Below are 23,741 nucleotides of genomic sequence, written 5' to 3' on the forward strand. Positions count from 1 at the left end.
TGTTACAACTGGCCATATTTCATTGATTTCCAGGCTGAATAATATTCCACTCTACCTAAGTACCACATCTCTATCCATTTTTTCTCTCCAGAGACATTTAAGTTATATCCTAGTCGAGGATCTTTTAAACAGAGAGGGGGTAAACATTGGGGTGCCTGTGTCCTCTCGATTTTTGTTTTTCCCAAGATATACGCCCATGAGTGCAAGTGCCCTATGCTCTGTAGCTCATTTTTTAGATGCTTTAGTAAACACAATACACTTCTCCAGAATGGCCGTTGGCAATATACATTTCCACTATAAGTCTCACAGGGCTCCCTCTTCTCCTTGCCCTGTCCTGCATTTCTGTTGTTTACGCTTTATGAGGATGGCTCTTCTGACTGATGCGAAGTGATATCTTTTGTAGTATTGACTTCCAGTGCCCACCTGTTTGGTTGGCTAAAAAAGTGTATGCCCTTTTCTTGAATATATACAGAAAAAAACGCATACACCCTTTTTGGCCAACTGCAATGTTGGCAATGTTCAGCTCCTTTTCTTGTGCTTAACGGCGAGTCCTTTCTACCTCCTCAAATCCCTTTCCTGCCATTCTCCCTTGCTTACAAGTCCTTTTCTCTGACTTTCCTCAAGACATTTTTCAGTGATGGATATTTTCAACTCTGCAGTTTCGTGAATTTTACTGCCCCTGAGTTCCATTGTTCAACTTGTGTTTATGGGAACTGGCCACAAAGCAGCGGGATTTCCTCAAGCCCTATACTGTTTCCATGGGCAACCCTAGCCTTTGGTCAATTCGTCTTCCTGATTGGAAATTAGAGTGACATGTGCCTGTCTGAACACCTAGGACTTGTCTCTCATTGTTCCTCATCCTTCCGCTTCATCCTCTGGACAAATTCCAAACTGTACGCAACAGGATGTTGACAGTGCTGACCTCTCCAAGTGGGGAGACTGTTAGTAAAGACGCTGGAGGGGTGAACCCGAGCACCAGGAGATGAGGAGATGAGATGCCTTTTCCAAACGCTTCCCGATCAGACGGTATACCATCCTCTGGGTGTGACAGACATGTTTTAGCAGTAGGAAGAGTCCCATTCATGTAAGGAGAACACCAGGGCTTTTTCAAAATCAGTGTCTCCCCGAAACCCAAACTGGGGAATTTTTTAAGCTACGGCTACACATATGTTCATTAAGGGCCTTGGGAAGTAGGCAGAGTCCAAACTTTAGATGATTGAAGTCTTCAGGGTCAGAAGCACTCACCACCAGCTTCCCTTAGGTTACACCTTAACTGTCATTGATAGATGATGTCAATAAAAATATCTATTCTTTTTCAGATTATTTCCCCTTATAGGTTATTGCAAAATGTTGAGTGTAGTTCCCTGTGCTATACAGTAGTTCCTTGTTGATGATCTATTTTATACATAGCAGTGTGTATGTGTTAATCCCAAACTGTTAATTTATCCCTCCTCCCACCTTTCCCCTTTGGTAATAATAAATTATAAGATTTTATACTTCTCAGAAATGGGGGAGCTGAAAGAGAGGTATCATTTTCAATGGAAAAGCATTTAAAACAAGATTGAAGCTTTAACCAAGATTATTAGATGTACATCCTTGGAAAGAAATCACTTCGTTTCTCTAATATTGACCTGACAAATAAGACAAACCTTTTCACTGAACTTGCTTATAATAAAGTGATGGAAATATCAAATGGAAGTGTTAGAAACATCTTATTTTACCCGAGCCTTATACACTGTTCTATGTTAACTACAGTTTGGCTCACACATCTGTTCATTGAGGTTACAATAGTCTCAATTTCTGTTACTGATCCTCCAGAGTGGACCCCAACAAGTGTCCCCCTGCCCAGTGTCATTGGGGCCAACAGATCGAGACTGAGTTTGGTTCACAAGCAAAGGAAACTTTATATTTTGATCAGAGAATGGAGAGGTGAGAGCATGCACTACCCCGTGGGCTGTGGGCTGGGCTGCTGTGTAGAGATCCTGTCAGAGTCAGTGGGAGGGAGGGGGCGGAGCTCTCGAGGGCTGGGTTGGCTGCAGCTCGGGCTCTATATCGCAGAGTCTGCACTGGGCCCCAGGAGCTGAGGTGTCGTCCCAGCCATTCTGCACTAGGAAATCTGGTCTGAAGTGCCGGGTGTGGAACCTCTGCATGCGGGACCCTAGTAGCACATGAAATTAGACAAAGCACAAAGGATAAAAATGGTTAGACTTGACTTTATTGCCCAGATTCTATTTTTATCTCCCAGGGATTTTTAATGGGCTTTGCTGGGGACAAACCCCTCCTCTGCCTTTTGTCCCGTTCCTCATTCACCACCATCATCACGGTGTCTGTAGGCTTTTCTATGGTGACAGTGTGATATATGGTTCCCCCGCCAAGATTATTAGCTCCTCTCTGGGTGCAGTAAGTCCTGCAAGCAGTAGTCTACTCTTTTGGGACACACTCTTGTTGTTTTATGAGAGAAACTCCAGGTCAAGTGATGTTCACACGAGTCGTCATGGTGCCCTGTTGCCCCAGGTTATCTCTCTGCATGTTGGAGTTGGAGGGTCTCCTCACTCGAGGTTGGTGGGCCCACGGAGCGAACCCTGCAACTTCAGGGCATGGTTGGTGGTTAGGATCACCACGTGGGGTCCTTTTCCCTTAGGAAGGAGGTGGCCTTTTGGGCTGCTGATTTCCAGGTTTTTAGATACCGCCAGTATCTTGGCCAGATGTGGCAGTGGGCCAAGCCCCTTGGTGACCGTAGTTTATCCTACCTGGATGGCATTCTTGCATTGTTCCATTTCAAGTGGTCCCAGTTTTTGCACTAATTCTCCAATGGCGATTCACCTTTCACCGGGAATGTAAAGGTCAAAGGGTTTAGCTAAATTAGGGAGTTCCAGGGCAAGGGTCTGAATTGACTGCTCTTTCCATTCTTGAAAGGCCACTTCTGGATTCTATTCAAAAGGATCATCATCTTTTCCTTTCAGTGTTTCATATAGAGGCCCAGCTAGTAGACTGTAGTTAGGGATCCAGAAGCAGCAAACCCTGGCCTCCCCAGGAACCCCTAAGCTGTCTTCTAGTTTTAGAAAGGGGGTAAGGCTGCAAATGGTTTCTTCCCTTTCCTGGGATGGGCTTCTCCGACCTTCTGTGAGAATGAAGCCCAGGCAGGTCACCGCAGTCTGTGATATTTGAGCTTTTTCTTGGACAACTTCTATCCTTTATTGGCTTGGTAGTTCAGAGGCCTCCTTAGTAGGGCTGGCGATCAGAATGTCGTCTGCGTACTGAAGGAGGATTTCCTTTTCCAGAGGTAGAACTTTTAGGTCTTTAGCTAAGCTTTCCCCAAAGATGGTGTGGGAATTTTTGCACCCTTGGGGCAAGACGGCCCGGAAGTATTGTTTTAGTTGTACGTTGAGTCCTGCCACTCACAAGCCAAAATTTCTTGTGACTCTGGGACTAATGGAATACAAAAGAAGGCATCATTGAAGACTAATACAGAATACCATGTCCTGGTGGTTGGTAGAATGACCAGCAGGGTGTAGGAATTAGGAGCAGCTGGAGGTATATCCTCGGTGGCTTCACTGACTGTCCTGACATCCTTTGCCAGGTCCCCAGCAGCCCATGGGGCTCTCGTGGTCAGACCAATCCCAGAATATGGAGCTCACCTGGGCAGGTACCCCACCCCCACCCCAGCCCACGGGGCTCTTGTGGTCAGGCCCCTCCCAGGATACAGAGCTACCCTTGCAGGTACCGTGGCAGGGCTGGGCACACAGGAACTGTGCACATAGCCCTCATTGCAGAGCACCCCCTGCTCACCTGTCGCTCAGAGCTGACACAGAGCACCTCAGAGCAGGACTTGAACTAACAAACAGCAGCTGCGACAGGTCTGTGACCCTGGGCATCACTCTGTGCGGCCTCCCTCCACCTGGTCTTCCAGAGACTTCCACTGCACCCGGGGCACCAGGCCTCTGTCTCCAACCACCACCCACCCCTCCTCTCCCTGACTCCTGGGTTCCTCTCATTAGGAGAGGGTTTTCTTGAAGTTGTCTCCCACTCATGGGCCAGATAAAATGATTAGAAAACAAGCCAAAGCTGCAGCCCCTTGTCTATCCTGACTCTCAGGAGCCCACACCTGTTCCTTGGACCTGACCGGTTCAGCAAGTTCCATTTTCTGCAACTGTGAGCCCCTGAGGGGTGATGATTGGCTGACCTGGGCAGCCTTACCGTGCCGGCCAGCCCTCCCCAGGTGTGCCTGGGTTGAGATCAATATAAATACCACTCCAGGCAGCAAGAGCCCCTGCAGCCGTGCCTGACGCCATTTTCTCTGCCCTGTCAGCAGTCTCGGGGCTGGGCTGGTGGGAGGGAGTGAGAGGCCACGGCTTTGTGGGTGGCCCAGTGTGAGCGGGGCTCTGCTGGACTTTCTGCAGCAGTTGCCAGGCTGCCACCTGCTAAAGAAGAGGATGTGTCACCCATACCTGCTGCTGGAATTTCTCCCTGGGCAGAGGTGAGGAAGGAAAAAAGCAGTGGGGGCAGGGACAGGACGGGTATCTCAGGCAGGGAAATGGAAATCTTCCAGAAGAGCACCCAGGGCCAGGACCATCCTGGCTGGCCTGCAGGCACCAAGTCGGCCGGCATGCTGTCACTCGTGTGGCTCTATGGCCCTTCCTCTAGGCTTTCAAGTCCTTGTATATATTCAGGTGTTTTACCTGGGACGGGTGGGAATAGTTCAGCAGCAACTGGCCTGGGGCTCAGCTCACGTTTACTCACAGATGCCTCGGCACGGTGCCCCAGCTTTGCAATGAGGACGCTTGTTGCGTGGGGGCTGCTGGCTGAATGGGAGACGATTCCCCACCACTGACCAACTTCAGAATTGTTTACAACTGGAGCAAGTGCCCTGATACGGTTTTCCTCTGTGGAACTGGTGGGTTCTGTGATTTTTTTCTCTTTTTCGTTTTTGGTTCAAGGTAGATTTTATTCCTCTTTTTTGTATTTACAGATATAAGCATGGAAATAATTTATTCATATAAATACATGTATGTGAAGGGAATAATTGTTTTTTCTGTTTTATTTTTTAAATTTTATTTCTTTCTAATTTTGAATTTTATTTTATATTTTTATACAGCAGGTTCTTATTGGTTATCTATTTTATACATATAAATGTATACATGCCAATCCCAGTCTCTCAACTCCTCCCACCACCACCCCCCCAACAGCTTTCCCCCCTTGTTGTCCATACGTTTGTTGTCTACATCTGTTGCTCTATTTATGCCTTGCAAAATGGTTAATCTGTACAGTTTTTCTAGGTTCCACATATATGCATGAATATACAAGATTTGTTTTTCTCTTTCAGACTTACTTCACTCTGTATGACAGTCTCTAGATCCATCGACGTCTCTACAAATGACCCAATTTCATTCCTTTTCATGGCTTAGTAATATTCCATTTTATATATGTACCACAGCTTTATGCATTCGTCTGTCTGTGGGCATTTAGGTTGCTTCCATTACCTCGATATCGTAAAGAGTGAGGCAATGAACATTGCGGTGAATGTCTCTTTTTGATTTATGGTTTTGTCTGGGTATATGTCCAGTACTGGGATTGCTGTATCATATGGTAATTCTATTGTTAGTTTCTTAACAAACTCCATATTGTTCTCCATAGTGACTGTATCAATTTATATTCCCAACAATAGTGGAAGAGGGTTCCTTTTCTCCACACCCTTTCCAGCATTTTTTGTTTGTAGATTTTCTGATGATGCCCATTCTATCAGGTGTGAGGTGATACCTCATTGTGGAGTCCATTTTGTTGAGCAAGGGGTAGGTCTTGTCTATTACATATTTGGCTTATGGAACGGTATCTGTGCTAAATTCAAACTCTGGTTTTATGCAGCACCCCAACTCACCTTCCCCCTTAAGCAAGCATAAGTTGGTTTTCTAAACTTGACACCCTGTTCTGTTTTGTAACTCAGTTCATGTGTAGCCAAGTTCACATTCCGTGTATTAGTGATACCTTATGATGTTTCTTTTTCTGTGTGACTTTTTTCACTTAGAATCACCGTGCCTCAATCCACTCATTATGCTGGTACGGGCCTGGTGACATAGTTTTCATTGCTGAGAGGTATTCTGTTGTACGTAAGTACCGCAACTTCTTTATCCATTATTTGCTATCTGACATATTTAACTTATGCTACAGAAGACGTTCCTGTAAACAGAGCCGTCCCAAATTTTGGGGTGGCTGTGTCTTTTTGATTTTAATTTCCCTAAGCTATAGGACCATAAGTGGAAGTGCCCTAGGCTCTGTTGCTTTGTTTTTTAGATGTTTCAGGAAACACCATACACTTCTCCCGAGTGGCTGTTGGCAATTTACATCCCGCCCATCAGCATAACAAGGCTCCCAGTTCTCCATGGCCTGTCCTGCCTTTCTGGATTTTACACTTTTTTCAGATGGCCCTTTTGACCGGGGGGAAGTGAGACTTCATTGTAGTGCAGAGTTCCTTTGCAAGCTTGCTTGGTTGGCCAAAAAGGGCGTATGCGTTTTTTCCTGAATATATTCAGGAAAAAACGCATACGCCCTTTTTGGCCAAGTGCATCATTGTCGACGTTCTGCCTCTTTTCGTATGCTTTAAATGCAATTCCAGTCTACCTCCTGAAATCCGTTTCCTGCAATTCTGCCTTGCTTTCAATGCCTCTTCATAGCCTTACCTCAATATATTTTTTGAATATAGTTGGCCTTTATAACTCTGCAGGTTTTTGAATTGCAGTGGCCCTTAGCTCCATTTTTCAGCTCTTATTTTTGTGATCTTGCCTCATAACCACAGGATTCCTTCAGGCCCTATTCTTCTTCTGGGGCACCTTGCTGTGCCTTTGGTTTATTCTTCTTACTGATGTGAATTTAGAGTGACATGTGCCCATTGAAACCGCTACAGCTAGTTTCTCACTGGTTCCCCCTATTCCCATTCATCCTCCGCACTAACTGCAGACTGTGCGATACCAGAACTTAAAGGCATTGACTCTCCATGTGGGGATGTTTTTAGTAAAGCGGCTGGAATGTTGATCCAGAGTCCCAGGAGAGGAAAAATGAGGTGCATTTTAGAAACCTTTCCTGATCATATGGTATACCATTCGCTGGGTTTCCCAAGCATGGTTTAGCTGTAGGAAGATTCCCTTCAACCTGGAGTGTTGGGACCCTTGGAATGAGTAGCATGAAGTATTGCATTAAACTTTTGGCAGTTGCTCACCAAAGCTCACCAATCCTCTCATCCCCAAGTGTCCAGCCTTATGTCTTATCCAGCTGTGGGTTTACATGTGGTCAATCCAGGTTGCATCACAGCCCCTGAGCCAATTTTGTAAGAATTTTTCTCTCTTTCATTGCTTCTGCGTTTTGTTTTTAAAATTTATTTCTATAATGGGGTTTAGCTCATTTTCACTGCTGTGTTTGTGCCGCTCTGCACACACTTGATTCCCTTATGGAGATATATCAATACATGGGTTTTAAGATTCTTATTACTCAGATATATTTCTCTGCGGTGTATAGGGTGTGTTGAGGCCAGTTCATTGAGCAAGGTGTAGATCTTGTCTAATATCTATTTGGTTTATTGAACAGTATCTGTGCTAATTTCAAACTCTGGTTTTATGCATCACCCCACCTCTCCTTTCCCCTTAAGCTGACATAAGTGTGTTTTCTAAATGTGAGACACTGTTCTGTTCTGTAATTCATTTCTTGTGCAGCCATATTTACCCTCCCTCTATAAGTGATATCTTATGATATGTTTCTTTTTCTGTTTGACTTATTTCAAGTAGTATTATCAGACCTAAATCCACTCTTTATCCTTGTACTAACCTTATTACATTGATTTCATGGTGAAGAGATATTCCATTGTACATAAGTACCACATCTTCTTTATCCATTGTTCTCTTTCCTGGGATATTTAAGGTGTACTGAAGTTGAGGTTCTTGTAAACAGAGTAGCCCTAAACTGTGGTGTGCTTGTGTCTTGTTGATTTTTAGACTTCCCTAGATATACTCCCATGATTGGAAGTGTCCTATGCTCTGTAGCTCTGTTTTTTAGATGATTTAGGAACCACCATACACTTCTCCAGAGTGGCTCTCGGCAGTTCACACACTGCCCATCAGCGTATAAAGGCTCCCTCTTCTCCATGGCCTGTCCTGCATTTCTGGTTTTTACAATTTTTTCGGATGGCCCTTTTGACCGGTGGGAAATGAGACTTCTTTGTTGTGCACATTTGCATTGCTTGCTTGCTTCGGTGCCCATAAAGTGCGTATGCGTTTTTTCCTGGATATAATCAGGAAAAAACGCATACGCTCTTTTGGGCCAACTGCATCATTGTCGAAATTCTGCCGCTTTTCATGTGCTTTAAAGACGAGTCCAATCTATCTCTTGAAATCTGTTTCTTGCAATTCTGTCTTGCATTCAGATCCTCTTCTTTGCCTTACCTCAACATATTTTTGGACGTTAGTTTTCATTTATAACTCTGCAGGTTTGTGAATTGCAGTGACCCTGAGCTCCATTTTTTAAGTTGCTCTTTTGTGAGCTGGCCTCAAACCCGCAGGATTGCTTCAGGCCCTATTTTGGCTCCGGCGAGGCGGGCTGAGCCTTTTTTCAATTCTTATTCTTAATGGGAAATTAGAGTGATATGTGCCCGTCCAAACCCCTACAACTATTCTCTCATTGGTTCCCCCTCTTCCCGTTCATCCTCCTCACAAGTTGCAAAATGTGTGAAACAGAAGTTGAAATGTGCTGATTCTCCAAGTGGGGAGATTCTAAGTAACGTGGCTGGAATGGTGAACAGGAGCACCAGGAGAGGATAAATGAGCTGCATTTTAGACACATCTCCCGATCACATGGTGTACAGTCCTCTGGGTTTTCCATGCATGTTTTAGCTGTAGGAAGATCCCTTGAACCTGCAGATTTGGGACCCATTGAATGGGTACCAGGTAGTATTACTTTAAAGGGTGTGCATTTCCTCACCCAACCTCACATTTCTCTTAGTGCAAACAGTTTCCAGCCTTATGTCTCATCCTGCTGTGGGTCTAGATGTGTTCAATCCATGTTGCATCACCGTCCCTGAGGAAAAGTTGTAAGAGGTTTTCTCTGTCTCTCTGTCGTTTATTTTTTTCAATTTATTACTATATTGGTTACAGCTGATTTTCAAAGCTCTGTTTCTTGCTGCTGTACATCCACTTGATTCACGTACAGAGAGACATCAGTAAATTCTTTTTCAGATTCTTACCAGTCGTATATATTCTTTTCCGGTGACTTGAGTGTGCTGAGTGCAGTTCTTTCAGCTACCGTGTAGGCCTTGTTGATTATCAGTTTGGTATTTGGAATGGTATCTTTGCTAATTTCAACCTCCTGGATGATGCCTCACCCTTCCCCACCTTTCCCGTTTAGCAGCCTTATGCGTGTTTTCTACATATTTGACTATGTTTTTGTTTTGTAATTTATTTCATGTGTAGCCATTTTGGATTCCACCTTTAAGTGATATCTTATGATATGTGTCTTTTTCTTTTTGAATTATGTCACTTAGAATGATCATACGTAACTCCTCCGGAGTTGTTACAACTGGCCATATTTCATTGATTTCCAGGCTGAATAATATTCCACTCTACCTAAGTACCACATCTCTATCCATTTTTTCTCTCCAGAGACATTTAAGTTATATCCTAGTCGAGGATCTTTTAAACAGAGAGGGGGTAAACATTGGGGTGCCTGTGTCCTCTCGATTTTTGTTTTTCCCAAGATATACGCCCATGAGTGCAAGTGCCCTATGCTCTGTAGCTCATTTTTTAGATGCTTTAGTAAACACAATACACTTCTCCAGAATGGCCGTTGGCAATATACATTTCCACTATAAGTCTCACAGGGCTCCCTCTTCTCCTTGCCCTGTCCTGCATTTCTGTTGTTTACGCTTTATGAGGATGGCTCTTCTGACTGATGCGAAGTGATATCTTTTGTAGTATTGACTTCCAGTGCCCACCTGTTTGGTTGGCTAAAAAAGTGTATGCCCTTTTCTTGAATATATACAGAAAAAAACGCATACACCCTTTTTGGCCAACTGCAATGTTGGCAATGTTCAGCTCCTTTTCTTGTGCTTAACGGCGAGTCCTTTCTACCTCCTCAAATCCCTTTCCTGCCATTCTCCCTTGCTTACAAGTCCTTTTCTCTGACTTTCCTCAAGACATTTTTCAGTGATGGATATTTTCAACTCTGCAGTTTCGTGAATTTTACTGCCCCTGAGTTCCATTGTTCAACTTGTGTTTATGGGAACTGGCCACAAAGCAGCGGGATTTCCTCAAGCCCTATACTGTTTCCATGGGCAACCCTAGCCTTTGGTCAATTCGTCTTCCTGATTGGAAATTAGAGTGACATGTGCCTGTCTGAACACCTAGGACTTGTCTCTCATTGTTCCTCATCCTTCCGCTTCATCCTCTGGACAAATTCCAAACTGTACGCAACAGGATGTTGACAGTGCTGACCTCTCCAAGTGGGGAGACTGTTAGTAAAGACGCTGGAGGGGTGAACCCGAGCACCAGGAGATGAGGAGATGAGATGCCTTTTCCAAACGCTTCCCGATCAGACGGTATACCATCCTCTGGATGTGACAGACATGTTTTAGCAGTAGGAAGAGTCCCATTCATGTAAGGAGAACACCAGGGCTTTTTCAAAATCAGTGTCTCCCCGAAACCCAAACTGGGGAATTTTTTAAGCTACGGCTACACATATGTTCATTAAGGGCCTTGGGAAGTAGGCAGAGTCCAAACTTTAGATGATTGAAGTCTTCAGGGTCAGAAGCACTCACCACCAGCTTCCCTTAGGTTACACCTTAACTGTCATTGATAGATGATGTCAATAAAAATATCTATTCTTTTTCAGATTATTTCCCCTTATAGGTTATTGCAAAATGTTGAGTGTAGTTCCCTGTGTTATACAGTAGTTCCTTGTTGATGATCTATTTTATACATAGCAGTGTGTATGTGTTAATCCCAAACTGTTAATTTATCCCTCCTCCCACCTTTCCCCTTTGGTAATAATAAATTATAAGATTTTATACTTCTCAGAAATGGGGGAGCTGAAAGAGAGGTATCATTTTCAATGGAAAAGCATTTAAAACAAGATTGAAGCTTTAACCAAGATTATTAGATGTACATCCTTGGAAAGAAATCACTTCGTTTCTCTAATATTGACCTGACAAATAAGACAAACCTTTTCACTGAACTTGCTTATAATAAAGTGATGGAAATATCAAATGGAAGTGTTAGAAACATCTTATTTTACCCGAGCCTTATACACTGTTCTATGTTAACTACAGTTTGGCTCACACATCTGTTCATTGAGGTTACAATAGTCTCAATTTCTGTTACTGATCCTCCAGAGTGGACCCCAACAAGTGTCCCCCTGCCCAGTGTCATTGGGGCCAACAGATCGAGACTGAGTTTGGTTCACAAGCAAAGGAAACTTTATATTTTGATCAGAGAATGGAGAGGTGAGAGCATGCACTACCCCGTGGGCTGTGGGCTGGGCTGCTGTGTAGAGATCCTGTCAGAGTCAGTGGGAGGGAGGGGGCGGAGCTCTCGAGGGCTGGGTTGGCTGCAGCTCGGGCTCTATATCGCAGAGTCTGCACTGGGCCCCAGGAGCTGAGGTGTCGACCCAGCCATTCTGCACTAGGAAATCTGGTCTGAAGTGCCGGGTGTGGAACCTCTGCATGCGGGACCCTAGTAGCACATGAAATTAGACAAAGCACAAAGGATAAAAATGGTTAGACTTGACTTTATTGCCCAGATTCTATTTTTATCTCCCAGGGATTTTTAATGGGCTTTGCTGGGGACAAACCCCTCCTCTGCCTTTTGTCCCGTTCCTCATTCACCACCATCATCACGGTGTCTGTAGGCTTTTCTATGGTGACAGTGTGATATATGGTTCCCCCGCCAAGATTATTAGCTCCTCTCTGGGTGCAGTAAGTCCTGCAAGCAGTAGTCTACTCTTTTGGGACACACTCTTGTTGTTTTATGAGAGAAACTCCAGGTCAAGTGATGTTCACACGAGTCGTCATGGTGCCCTGTTGCCCCAGGTTATCTCTCTGCATGTTGGAGTTGGAGGGTCTCCTCACTCGAGGTTGGTGGGCCCACGGAGCGAACCCTGCAACTTCAGGGCATGGTTGGTGGTTAGGATCACCACGTGGGGTCCTTTTCCCTTAGGAAGGAGGTGGCCTTTTGGGCTGCTGATTTCCAGGTTTTTAGATACCGCCAGTATCTTGGCCAGATGTGGCAGTGGGCCAAGCCCCTTGGTGACCGTAGTTTATCCTACCTGGATGGCATTCTTGCATTGTTCCATTTCAAGTGGTCCCAGTTTTTGCACTAATTCTCCAATGGCGATTCACCTTTCACCGGGAATGTAAAGGTCAAAGGGTTTAGCTAAATTAGGGAGTTCCAGGGCAAGGGTCTGAATTGACTGCTCTTTCCATTCTTGAAAGGCCACTTCTGGATTCTATTCAAAAGGATCATCATCTTTTCCTTTCAGTGTTTCATATAGAGGCCCAGCTAGTAGACTGTAGTTAGGGATCCAGAAGCAGCAAACCCTGGCCTCCCCAGGAACCCCTAAGCTGTCTTCTAGTTTTAGAAAGGGGGTAAGGCTGCAAATGGTTTCTTCCCTTTCCTGGGATGGGCTTCTCCGACCTTCTGTGAGAATGAAGCCCAGGCAGGTCACCGCAGTCTGTGATATTTGAGCTTTTTCTTGGACAACTTCTATCCTTTATTGGCTTGGTAGTTCAGAGGCCTCCTTAGTAGGGCTGGCGATCAGAATGTCGTCTGCGTACTGAAGGAGGATTTCCTTTTCCAGAGGTAGAACTTTTAGGTCTTTAGCTAAGCTTTCCCCAAAGATGGTGTGGGAATTTTTGCACCCTTGGGGCAAGACGGCCCGGAAGTATTGTTTTAGTTGTACGTTGAGTCCTGCCACTCACAAGCCAAAATTTCTTGTGACTCTGGGACTAATGGAATACAAAAGAAGGCATCATTGAAGACTAATACAGAATACCATGTCCTGGTGGTTGGTAGAATGACCAGCAGGGTGTAGGAATTAGGAGCAGCTGGAGGTATATCCTCGGTGGCTTCACTGACTGTCCTGACATCCTTTGCCAGGTCCCCAGCAGCCCATGGGGCTCTCGTGGTCAGACCAATCCCAGAATATGGAGCTCACCTGGGCAGGTACCCCACCCCCACCCCAGCCCACGGGGCTCTTGTGGTCAGGCCCCTCCCAGGATACAGAGCTACCCTTGCAGGTACCGTGGCAGGGCTGGGCACACAGGAACTGTGCACATAGCCCTCATTGCAGAGCACCCCCTGCTCACCTGTCGCTCAGAGCTGACACAGAGCACCTCAGAGCAGGACTTGAACTAACAAACAGCAGCTGCGACAGGTCTGTGACCCTGGGCATCACTCTGTGCGGCCTCCCTCCACCTGGTCTTCCAGAGACTTCCACTGCACCCGGGGCACCAGGCCTCTGTCTCCAACCACCACCCACCCCTCCTCTCCCTGACTCCTGGGTTCCTCTCATTAGGAGAGGGTTTTCTTGAAGTTGTCTCCCACTCATGGGCCAGATAAAATGATTAGAAAACAAGCCAAAGCTGCAGCCCCTTGTCTATCCTGACTCTCAGGAGCCCACACCTGTTCCTTGGACCTGACCGGTTCAGCAAGTTCCATTTTCTGCAACTGTGAGCCCCTGAGGGGTGATGATTGGCTGACCTGGGCAGCCTTACCGTGCCGGCCAGCCCTCCCCAGGTGTGCCTGGGTTGAGATCAATATAAATACCACTCCAGGCAGCAAGAGCCCCTGCAGCCGTGCCTGACGCCATTTTCTCTGCCCTGTCAGCAGTCTCGGGGCTGGGCTGGTGGGAGGGAGTGAGAGGCCACGGCTTTGTGGGTGGCCCAGTGTGAGCGGGGCTCTGCTGGACTTTCTGCAGCAGTTGCCAGGCTGCCACCTGCTAAAGAAGAGGATGTGTCACCCATACCTGCTGCTGGAATTTCTCCCTGGGCAGAGGTGAGGAAGGAAAAAAGCAGTGGGGGCAGGGACAGGACGGGTATCTCAGGCAGGGAAATGGAAATCTTCCAGAAGAGCACCCAGGGCCAGGACCATCCTGGCTGGCCTGCAGGCACCAAGTCGGCCGGCATGCTGTCACTCGTGTGGCTCTATGGCCCTTCCTCTAGGCTTTCAAGTCCTTGTATATATTCAGGTGTTTTACCTGGGACGGGTGGGAATAGTTCAGCAGCAACTGGCCTGGGGCTCAGCTCACGTTTACTCACAGATGCCTCGGCACGGTGCCCCAGCTTTGCAATGAGGACGCTTGTTGCGTGGGGGCTGCTGGCTGAATGGGAGACGATTCCCCACCACTGACCAACTTCAGAATTGTTTACAACTGGAGCAAGTGCCCTGATACGGTTTTCCTCTGTGGAACTGGTGGGTTCTGTGATTTTTTTCTCTTTTTCGTTTTTGGTTCAAGGTAGATTTTATTCCTCTTTTTTGTATTTACAGATATAAGCATGGAAATAATTTATTCATATAAATACATGTATGTGAAGGGAATAATTGTTTTTTCTGTTTTATTTTTTAAATTTTATTTCTTTCTAATTTTGAATTTTATTTTATATTTTTATACAGCAGGTTCTTATTTGTTATCTATTTTATACATATAAATGTATACATGCCAATCCCAGTCTCTCAACTCCTCCCACCACCACCCCCCCAACAGCTTTCCCCCCTTGTTGTCCATACGTTTGTTGTCTACATCTGTTGCTCTATTTATGCCTTGCAAAATGGTTAATCTGTACAGTTTTTCTAGGTTCCACATATATGCATGAATATACAAGATTTGTTTTTCTCTTTCAGACTTACTTCACTCTGTATGACAGTCTCTAGATCCATCGACGTCTCTACAAATGACCCAATTTCATTCCTTTTCATGGCTTAGTAATATTCCATTTTATATATGTACCACAGCTTTATGCATTCGTCTGTCTGTGGGCATTTAGGTTGCTTCCATTACCTCGATATTGTAAAGAGTGAGGCAATGAACATTGCGGTGAATGTCTCTTTTTGATTTATGGTTTTGTCTGGGTATATGTCCAGTACTGGGATTGCTGTATCATATGGTAATTCTATTGTTAGTTTCTTAACAAACTCCATATTGTTCTCCATAGTGACTGTATCAATTTATATTCCCAACAATAGTGGAAGAGGGTTCCTTTTCTCCACACCCTTTCCAGCATTTTTTGTTTGTAGATTTTCTGATGATGCCCATTCTATCAGGTGTGAGGTGATACCTCATTGTGGAGTCCATTTTGTTGAGCAAGGGGTAGGTCTTGTCTATTACATATTTGGCTTATGGAACGGTATCTGTGCTAAATTCAAACTCTGGTTTTATGCAGCACCCCAACTCACCTTCCCCCTTAAGCAAGCATAAGTTGGTTTTCTAAACTTGACACCCTGTTCTGTTTTGTAACTCAGTTCATGTGTAGCCAAGTTCACATTCCGTGTATTAGTGATACCTTATGATGTTTCTTTTTCTGTGTGACTTTTTTCACTTAGAATCACCGTGCCTCAATCCACTCATTATGCTGGTACGGGCCTGGTGACATAGTTTTCATTGCTGAGAGGTATTCTGTTGTACGTAAGTACCGCAACTTCTTTATCCATTATTTGCTATCTGACATATTTAACTTATGCTACAGAAGACGTTCCTGTAAACAGAGCCGTCCCAAATTTTGGGGTGGCTGTGTCTTTTTGATTTTAATTTCCCTAAGCTATAGGACCATAAGTGGAAGTGCCCTAGGCTCTGTTGCTTTGTTTTTTAGATGTTTCAGGAAACACCATACACTTCTCCCGAGTGGCTGTTGGCAATTTACATCCCGCCCATCAGCATAACAAGGCTCCCAGTTCTCCATGGCCTGTCCTGCCTTTCTGGATTTTACACTTTTTTCAGATGGCCCTTTTGACCGGGGGGAAGTGAGACTTCATTGTAGTGCAGAGTTCCTTTGCAAGCTTGCTTGGTTGGCCAAAAAGGGCGTATGCGTTTTTTCCTGAATATATTCAGGAAAAAATGCATACGCCCTTTTTGGCCAAGTGCATCATTGTCGACGTTCTGCCTCTTTTCCTATGCTTTAAATGCAATTCCAGTCTACCTCCTGAAATCGGTTTCCTGCAATTCTGCCCCGCTTTCAAGTCCTCTTGGCAGCCTTACTGCAGTATATTTTTGGACGATAGCTGTCATTTATAACTCTGAAGGTTTGTGAATTACAGTGCCCCTGAGCTCCTTTCTTCAACTCGCTTTCTTGTGAGCTGGCCGCAACACCGCAGGATTGCTTCAGGCCCTAATCTGGTTCTGGCACGGCACGCTGAGCCTTTGGTTAATTCCTCTTCCTGGTGGGAAATGAGAGTTAAATTTGCCCGTCCAGACACCTCCAGCTAGTCTCTCATTGGCTCTCCCTATTTCTGTTCATCTTCCGCAGAAATTGCAAACTGGGCCAAACAGGAGGTTAAAGGCACTGACTCTCCAAGTCGGGAGAGTGTTAGTAAAGCGTCTGGAATGTTGCACCCGAGTACCAGGGGACGAGAACTGAGACATATTGGAACACGTCTCCCGATCACACGGTTGATCATACTCTGGGTTCCACATGCATGTTTTAGCTGAAGGAAGAATCCCTTAAACCTGGAGAGTTGAGACCCGTGGAATGGGTACCATGCAATATGACTTCAAAGGGTCTTCATTTGCTCACCGAACCTCTCCAATCCTATCACTGCTGCGTTTATGCCCCTGTACACATGCTTGATTCTCTTTCGGAGACATACCAATCCATAGGTTTTAAGATACTTACTAGTCAGGTACATTCTTAGGCGTTTAATATGGGGTGTTGAGTCCATTTCATTGAGCAAGGAGTAGCTCTTGTCTATTCCATATTTGGCTTAAGGAACTTTATCTGTGCTCATTTCAATCTCTGGATTTATGCAGCACCCCAACTCACCTTTCCCCTTAAGCAAGCATAAGTTGGTTTTCTAAATTTGAGACACTGTTCTGTTTTGTAATTCACTTCCTGTGTAGCCAAGTTTACATTCCGTGTATTAGTGATATCTTATGATGTTTCTTTTTCTGTGTGACTTATTTCAGTTAGAATCATCATACCTGAATCCACTCATTATGCTGCTACGGGCCTGATGACATAGATTTCATTGCTGAGTGATATTGCATTGTCCGTAAGTACCACAACTTCTTTATCCATTTTTCGCTTTCTGCAATATTGAATTTGTACCGTAAACGAGGTTCTTGTAAACAGAGCCGTCCCAAACTTTGGGGTGGCTGTGTCTTTTTGATTTTAATTTCCCTAAGCTATAGGACCATAAGTGGAAGTGCCCTAGGCTCTGTTGCTTTGTTTTTTAGATGTTTCAGGAAACACCATACACTTCTCCCCAGTGGCTGTTGGCAATTTACATCCCGCCCATCAGCATAACAAGGCTCCCAGTTCTCCATGGCCTGTCCTGCCTTTCTGGATTTTACACTTTTTTCAGATGGCCCTTTTGACCGGGGGGAAGTGAGACTTCATTGTAGTGCAGAGTTCCTTTGCAAGCTTGCTTGGTTGGCCAAAAAGGGCGTATGCGTTTTTTCCTGAATATATTCAGGAAAAAATGCATACGCCCTTTTTGGCCAAGTGCATCATTGTCGACGTTCTGCCTCTTTTCCTATGCTTTAAATGCAATTCCAGTCTACCTCCTGAAATCGGTTTCCTGCAATTCTGCCCCGCTTTCAAGTCCTCTTGGCAGCCTTACTGCAGTATATTTTTGGACGATAGCTGTCATTTATAACTCTGAAGGTTTGTGAATTACAGTGCCCCTGAGCTCCTTTCTTCAACTCGCTTTCTTGTGAGCTGGCCGCAACACCGCAGGATTGCTTCAGGCCCTAATCTGGTTCTGGCACGGCACGCTGAGCCTTTGGTTAATTCCTCTTCCTGGTGGGAAATGAGAGTTAAATTTGCCCGTCCAGACACCTCCAGCTAGTCTCTCATTGGCTCTCCCTATTTCTGTTCATCTTCCGCAGAAATTGCAAACTGGGCCAAACAGGAGGTTAAAGGCACTGACTCTCCAAGTCGGGAGAGTGTTAGTAAAGCGTCTGGAATGTTGCACCCGAGTACCAGGGGACGAGAACTGAGACATATTGGAACACGTCTCCCGATCACACGGTTGATCATACTCTGGGTTCCACATGCATGTTTTAGCTGAAGGAAGAATCCCTTAAACCTGGAGAGTTGAGACCCGTGGAATGGGTACCATGCAATATGACTTCAAAGGGTCTTCATTTGCTCACCGAACCTCTCCAATCCTATCACTGCTGCGTTTATGCCCCTGTACACATGCTTGATTCTCTTTCGGAGACATACCAATCCATAGGTTTTAAGATACTTACTAGTCAGGTACATTCTTAGGCGTTTAATATGGGGTGTTGAGTCCATTTCATTGAGCAAGGAGTAGCTCTTGTCTATTCCATATTTGGCTTAAGGAACTTTATCTGTGCTCATTTCAATCTCTGGTTTTATGCAGCACCCCAACTCACCTTTCCCCTTAAGCAAGCATAAGTTGGTTTTCTGAATTTGAGACACTGTTCTGTTTTGTAATTCACTTCCTGTGTAGCCAAGTTTACATTCCGTGTATTAGTGATATCTTATGATGTTTCTTTTTCTGTGTGACTTATTTCAGTTAGAATCATCATACCTGAATCCACTCATTATGCTGCTACGGGCCTGATGACATAGATTTCATTGCTGAGTGATATTGCATTGTCCGTAAGTACCACAACTTCTTTATCCATTTTTCGCTTTCTGCAATATTGAATTTGTACCGTAAACGAGGTTCTTGTAAACAGAGCCGTCCCAAACTTTGGGGTGGCTGTGTCTTTTTGATTTTAATTTCCCTAAGCTATAGGACCATAAGTGGAAGTGCCCTAGGCTCTGTTGCTTTGTTTTTTAGATGTTTCAGGAAACACCATACACTTCTCCCCAGTGGCTGTTGGCAATTTACATCCCGCCCATCAGCATAACAAGGCTCCCAGTTCTCCATGGCCTGTCCTGCCTTTCTGGATTTTACACTTTTTTCAGATGGCCCTTTTGACCGGGGGGAAGTGAGACTTCATTGTAGTGCAGAGTTCCTTTGCAAGCTTGCTTGGTTGGCCAAAAAGGGCGTATGCGTTTTTTCCTGAATATATTCAGGAAAAAATGCATACGCCCTTTTTGGCCAAGTGCATCATTGTCGACGTTCTGCCTCTTTTCCTATGCTTTAAATGCAATTCCAGTCTACCTCCTGAAATCGGTTTCCTGCAATTCTGCCCCGCTTTCAAGTCCTCTTGGCAGCCTTACTGCAGTATATTTTTGGACGATAGCTGTCATTTATAACTCTGAAGGTTTGTGAATTACAGTGCCCCTGAGCTCCTTTCTTCAACTCGCTTTCTTGTGAGCTGGCCGCAACACCGCAGGATTGCTTCAGGCCCTAATCTGGTTCTGGCACGGCACGCTGAGCCTTTGGTTAATTCCTCTTCCTGGTGGGAAATGAGAGTTAAATTTGCCCGTCCAGACACCTCCAGCTAGTCTCTCATTGGCTCTCCCTATTTCTGTTCATCTTCCGCAGAAATTGCAAACTGGGCCAAACAGGAGGTTAAAGGCACTGACTCTCCAAGTCGGGAGAGTGTTAGTAAAGCGTCTGGAATGTTGCACCCGAGTACCAGGGGACGAGAACTGAGACATATTGGAACACGTCTCCCGATCACACGGTTGATCATACTCTGGGTTCCACATGCATGTTTTAGCTGAAGGAAGAATCCCTTAAACCTGGAGAGTTGAGACCCGTGGAATGGGTACCATGCAATATGACTTCAAAGGGTCTTCATTTGCTCACCGAACCTCTCCAATCCTATCACTGCTGCGTTTATGCCCCTGTACACATGCTTGATTCTCTTTCGGAGACATACCAATCCATAGGTTTTAAGATACTTACTAGTCAGGTACATTCTTAGGCGTTTAATATGGGGTGTTGAGTCCATTTCATTGAGCAAGGAGTAGCTCTTGTCTATTCCATATTTGGCTTAAGGAACTTTATCTGTGCTCATTTCAATCTCTGGATTTATGCAGCACCCCAACTCACCTTTCCCCTTAAGCAAGCATAAGTTGGTTTTCTAAATTTGAGACACTGTTCTGTTTTGTAATTCACTTCCTGTGTAGCCAAGTTTACATTCCGTGTATTAGTGATATCTTATGATGTTTCTTTTTCTGTGTGACTTATTTCAGTTAGAATCATCATACCTGAATCCACTCATTATGCTGCTACGGGCCTGATGACATAGATTTCATTGCTGAGTGATATTGCATTGTCCGTAAGTACCACAACTTCTTTATCCATTTTTCGATTTCTGCAATATTGAATTTGTACCGTAAACGAGGTTCTTGTAAACAGAGCCGTCCCAAACTTTGGGGTGGCTGTGTCTTTTTGATTTTAATTTCCCTAAGCTATAGGACCATAAGTGGAAGTGCCCTAGGCTCTGTTGCTTTGTTTTTTAGATGTTTCAGGAAACACCATACACTTCTCCCCAGTGGCTGTTGGCAATTTACATCCCGCCCATCAGCATAACAAGGCTCCCAGTTCTCCATGGCCTGTCCTGCCTTTCTGGAGTTTACACTTTTTTCAGATGGCTCTTTTGATCGGGGGGAAGTGAGACTTCATTGTAGTGCAGATTTCCTTTGCAAGCTTGCTTGGTTGGCCAAAAAGTGCGTATACGTTTTTTCCTGAATATATTCAGGAAAAAATGCATACGCCCTTTTTGGCCAAGTGCATCATTGTCGACGTTCTGCCTCTTTTCCTATGCTTTAAATGCAATTCCAGTCTACCTCCTGAAATCGGTTTCCTGCAATTCTGCCCCGCTTTCAAGTCCTCTTGGCAGCCTTACTGCAGTATATTTTTGGACGATAGCTGTCATTTATAACTCTGAAGGTTTGTGAATTACAGTGCCCCTGAGCTCCTTTCTTCAACTCGCTTTCTTGTGAGCTGGCCGCAACACCGCAGGATTGCTTCAGGCCCTAATCTGGTTCCGGCAGGGCACGCTGAGCCTTTGGTTAATTCCTCTTCCTGGTGGGAAATGAGAGTTAAATTTGCCCGTCCAGACACCTCCAGCTAGTCTCTCATTGGCTCTCCCTATTTCTGTTCATCTTCCGCAGAAATTGCAAACTGGGCCAAACAGGAGGTTAAAGGCACTGACTCTCCAAGTCGGGAGAGTGTTAGTAAAGCGTCTGGAATGTTGCACCCGAGTACCAGGGGACGAGAACTGAGACATATTGGAACACGTCTCCCGATCACACGGTTGATCATACTCTGGGTTCCACATGCATGTTTTAGCTGAAGGAAGAATCCCTTAAACCTGGAGAGTTGAGACCCGTGGAATGGGTACCATGCAATATGACTTCAAAGGGTCTTCATTTGCTCACCGAACCTCTCCAATCCTATCACTGCTGCGTTTATGCCCCTGTACACATGCTTGATTCTCTTTCGGAGACATACCAATCCATAGGTTTTAAGATACTTACTAGTCAGGTACATTCTTAGGCGTTTAATATGGGGTGTTGAGTCCATTTCATTGAGCAAGGAGTAGCTCTTGTCTATTCCATATTTGGCTTAAGGAACTTTATCTTTGCTCATTTCAATCTCTGGATTTATGCAGCACCCCAACTCACTTTTCCCCTTAAGCAAGCATAAGTTGGTTTTCTAAATTTGAGACACTGTTCTGTTTTGTAATTCACTTCCTGTGTAGCCAAGTTTTCATTCCGTGTATTAGTGATATCTTATGATGTTTCTTATTCTGTGTGACTTATTTCAGTTAGAATCATCATACCTGAATCCACTCATTATGCTGCTACGGGCCTGATGACATAGATTTCATTGCTGAGTGATATTGCATTGTCCGTAAGTACCACAACTTCTTTATCCATTTTTCGCTTTCTGCAATATTGAATTTGTACCGTAAACGAGGTTCTTGTAAACAGAGCCGTCCCAAACTTTGGGGTGGCTGTGTCTTTTTGATTTTAATTTCCCTAAGCTATAGGACCATAAGTGGAAGTGCCCTAGGCTCTGTTGCTTTGTTTTTTAGATGTTTCAGGAAACACCATACACTTCTCCCCAGTGCCTGTTGGCAATTTACATCCCGCCCATCAGCATAACAAGGCTCCCAGTTCTCCATGGCCTGTCCTGCCTTTCTGGATTTTACACTTTTTTCAGATGGCTCTTTTGATCGGGGGGAAGTGAGACTTCATTGTAGTGCAGATTTCCTTTGCAAGCTTGCTTGGTTGGCCAAAAAGGGCGTATACGTTTTTTCCTGAATATATTCAGGAAAAAACGCATACGCCCTTTTTGGGCAAGTGCATCATTGTGCACGTTCTGCCTCTTTTCCTATGCTTTAAATGCAATTCCAGTCTACCTCCTGAAATCGGTTGCCTGCAATTCTGCCCCGCTTTCATGTCCTCTTGGCAGCCTTACTTCAGTATATTTTTGGACGATAGCTGTCATATATAACTCTGCAGGTTTGTGAATTACAGTGCCCCTGAGCTCCTTTCTTCAACTCGCTTTCTTGTGAGCTGGCCGCAACACCGCAGGATTGCTTCAGGCCCTAATCTGGTTCCGGCAAGGCACGCTGAGCCTTTGGTTAATTCCTCTTCCTGGTGGGAAATGAGAATTAAATTTGCCCGTCCAGACACCTCCAGCTAGTCTCTCATTGGTTCTCCCTATTCCTTTTCATCTTCCGCAGAAATTGCAAACTGGGCCAAACAGGAGGTTAAAGGCACTGACTCTCCAAGTCGGGAGAGGGTTAGTAAAGCGTCTGGAATGTTGCACCCGAGTACCAGGGGATGAAAACTGAGACATATTTGAACACGTCTCCTGATCACACGGTTGATCATACTCTGGGTTCCACATGCATGTTTTAGCTGAAGGAAGAATCCCTTAAACCTGGAGAGTTGAGACCCGTGGAATGGGTACCATGCAATATGACTTCAAAGGGTCTTCATTTGCTCACCGAACCTCTCCAATCCTATCACTGCTGCCGTTATGCCCCTGTACACATGCTTGATTCTCTTTCAGAGCCATAGTAATCCATAAGTTTTAAGATACTTACTAGTCAGGTACATTCTTAGGCTTTTAATATGGGGTGTTGAGTCCATTTCGTTGAGCAAGGAGTAGCTCTTGTCTATTCCATATTTGGGTTAAGGAACTTTATCTGTGCTCATTTCAATCTCTGGTTTTATGCCGCACCCCAACTCACCTTTCCCCTTAAGCAAGCATAAGTTGGTTTTCTAAATTTGAGACACTGTTCTGTTTGTAATTCAGTTCCTGTGTAGCCAAGATTACATTCCGTGTATTAGTGATATCTTATGATGTTTCTTTTTCTGTTTGACTTATTTCAGTTAGAATCATCATACCTGAATCCACTCATTATGCTGCTAAGGGCCTGATGACATACATTTCATTGCTGAGTGATATTGCATTGTATGTAAGTACCACAACTTCTTTATCCATTTTTCACTTTCTGCGATATTTAACTTGTACTGTAAAGGAGGTTCTTGTAATCTGAGCCGTCCCAAACTTTGGGGTGGCTGTGTCTTTTTGATTTTAATTTCCCTAAGCTATAGGACCATAAGTGGAAGTGCCCTAGGCTCTGTTGCTTTGTTTTTTAGATGTTTC

At 44.8% G+C, this 23,741-nt stretch overlaps 1 long non-coding RNA gene across 11 annotated transcripts in view; it reads left to right on the forward strand.

Annotated features, from left to right (window-relative positions):
• Positions 1 to 23,741, forward strand: part of LOC125963368 (uncharacterized) — a 441,676-nt gene that overhangs the window by 179,141 nt on the left and 238,794 nt on the right. For 5 of the 11 annotated variants that reach the window (XR_007475243.1, XR_007475242.1, XR_007475241.1 and 2 more), the window contains exons 1-2: positions 11,393 to 11,476; positions 23,465 to 23,546. This is a non-coding gene — a long non-coding RNA (uncharacterized LOC125963368). Of the gene's footprint in view, positions 1 to 1,845; positions 1,930 to 11,392; positions 11,477 to 23,464; positions 23,547 to 23,741 lie in introns of those variants that run through there. The other 6 variants (XR_007475234.1, XR_007475235.1, XR_007475236.1 and 3 more) reach the window with 2 other exon arrangements.

The sequence above is a fragment of the Orcinus orca genome, unplaced genomic scaffold, assembly GCF_937001465.1.
Source record: "Orcinus orca unplaced genomic scaffold, mOrcOrc1.1 scaffold_61, whole genome shotgun sequence".
NCBI classification, from domain to species: Eukaryota; Metazoa; Chordata; class Mammalia; order Artiodactyla; family Delphinidae; genus Orcinus; species Orcinus orca.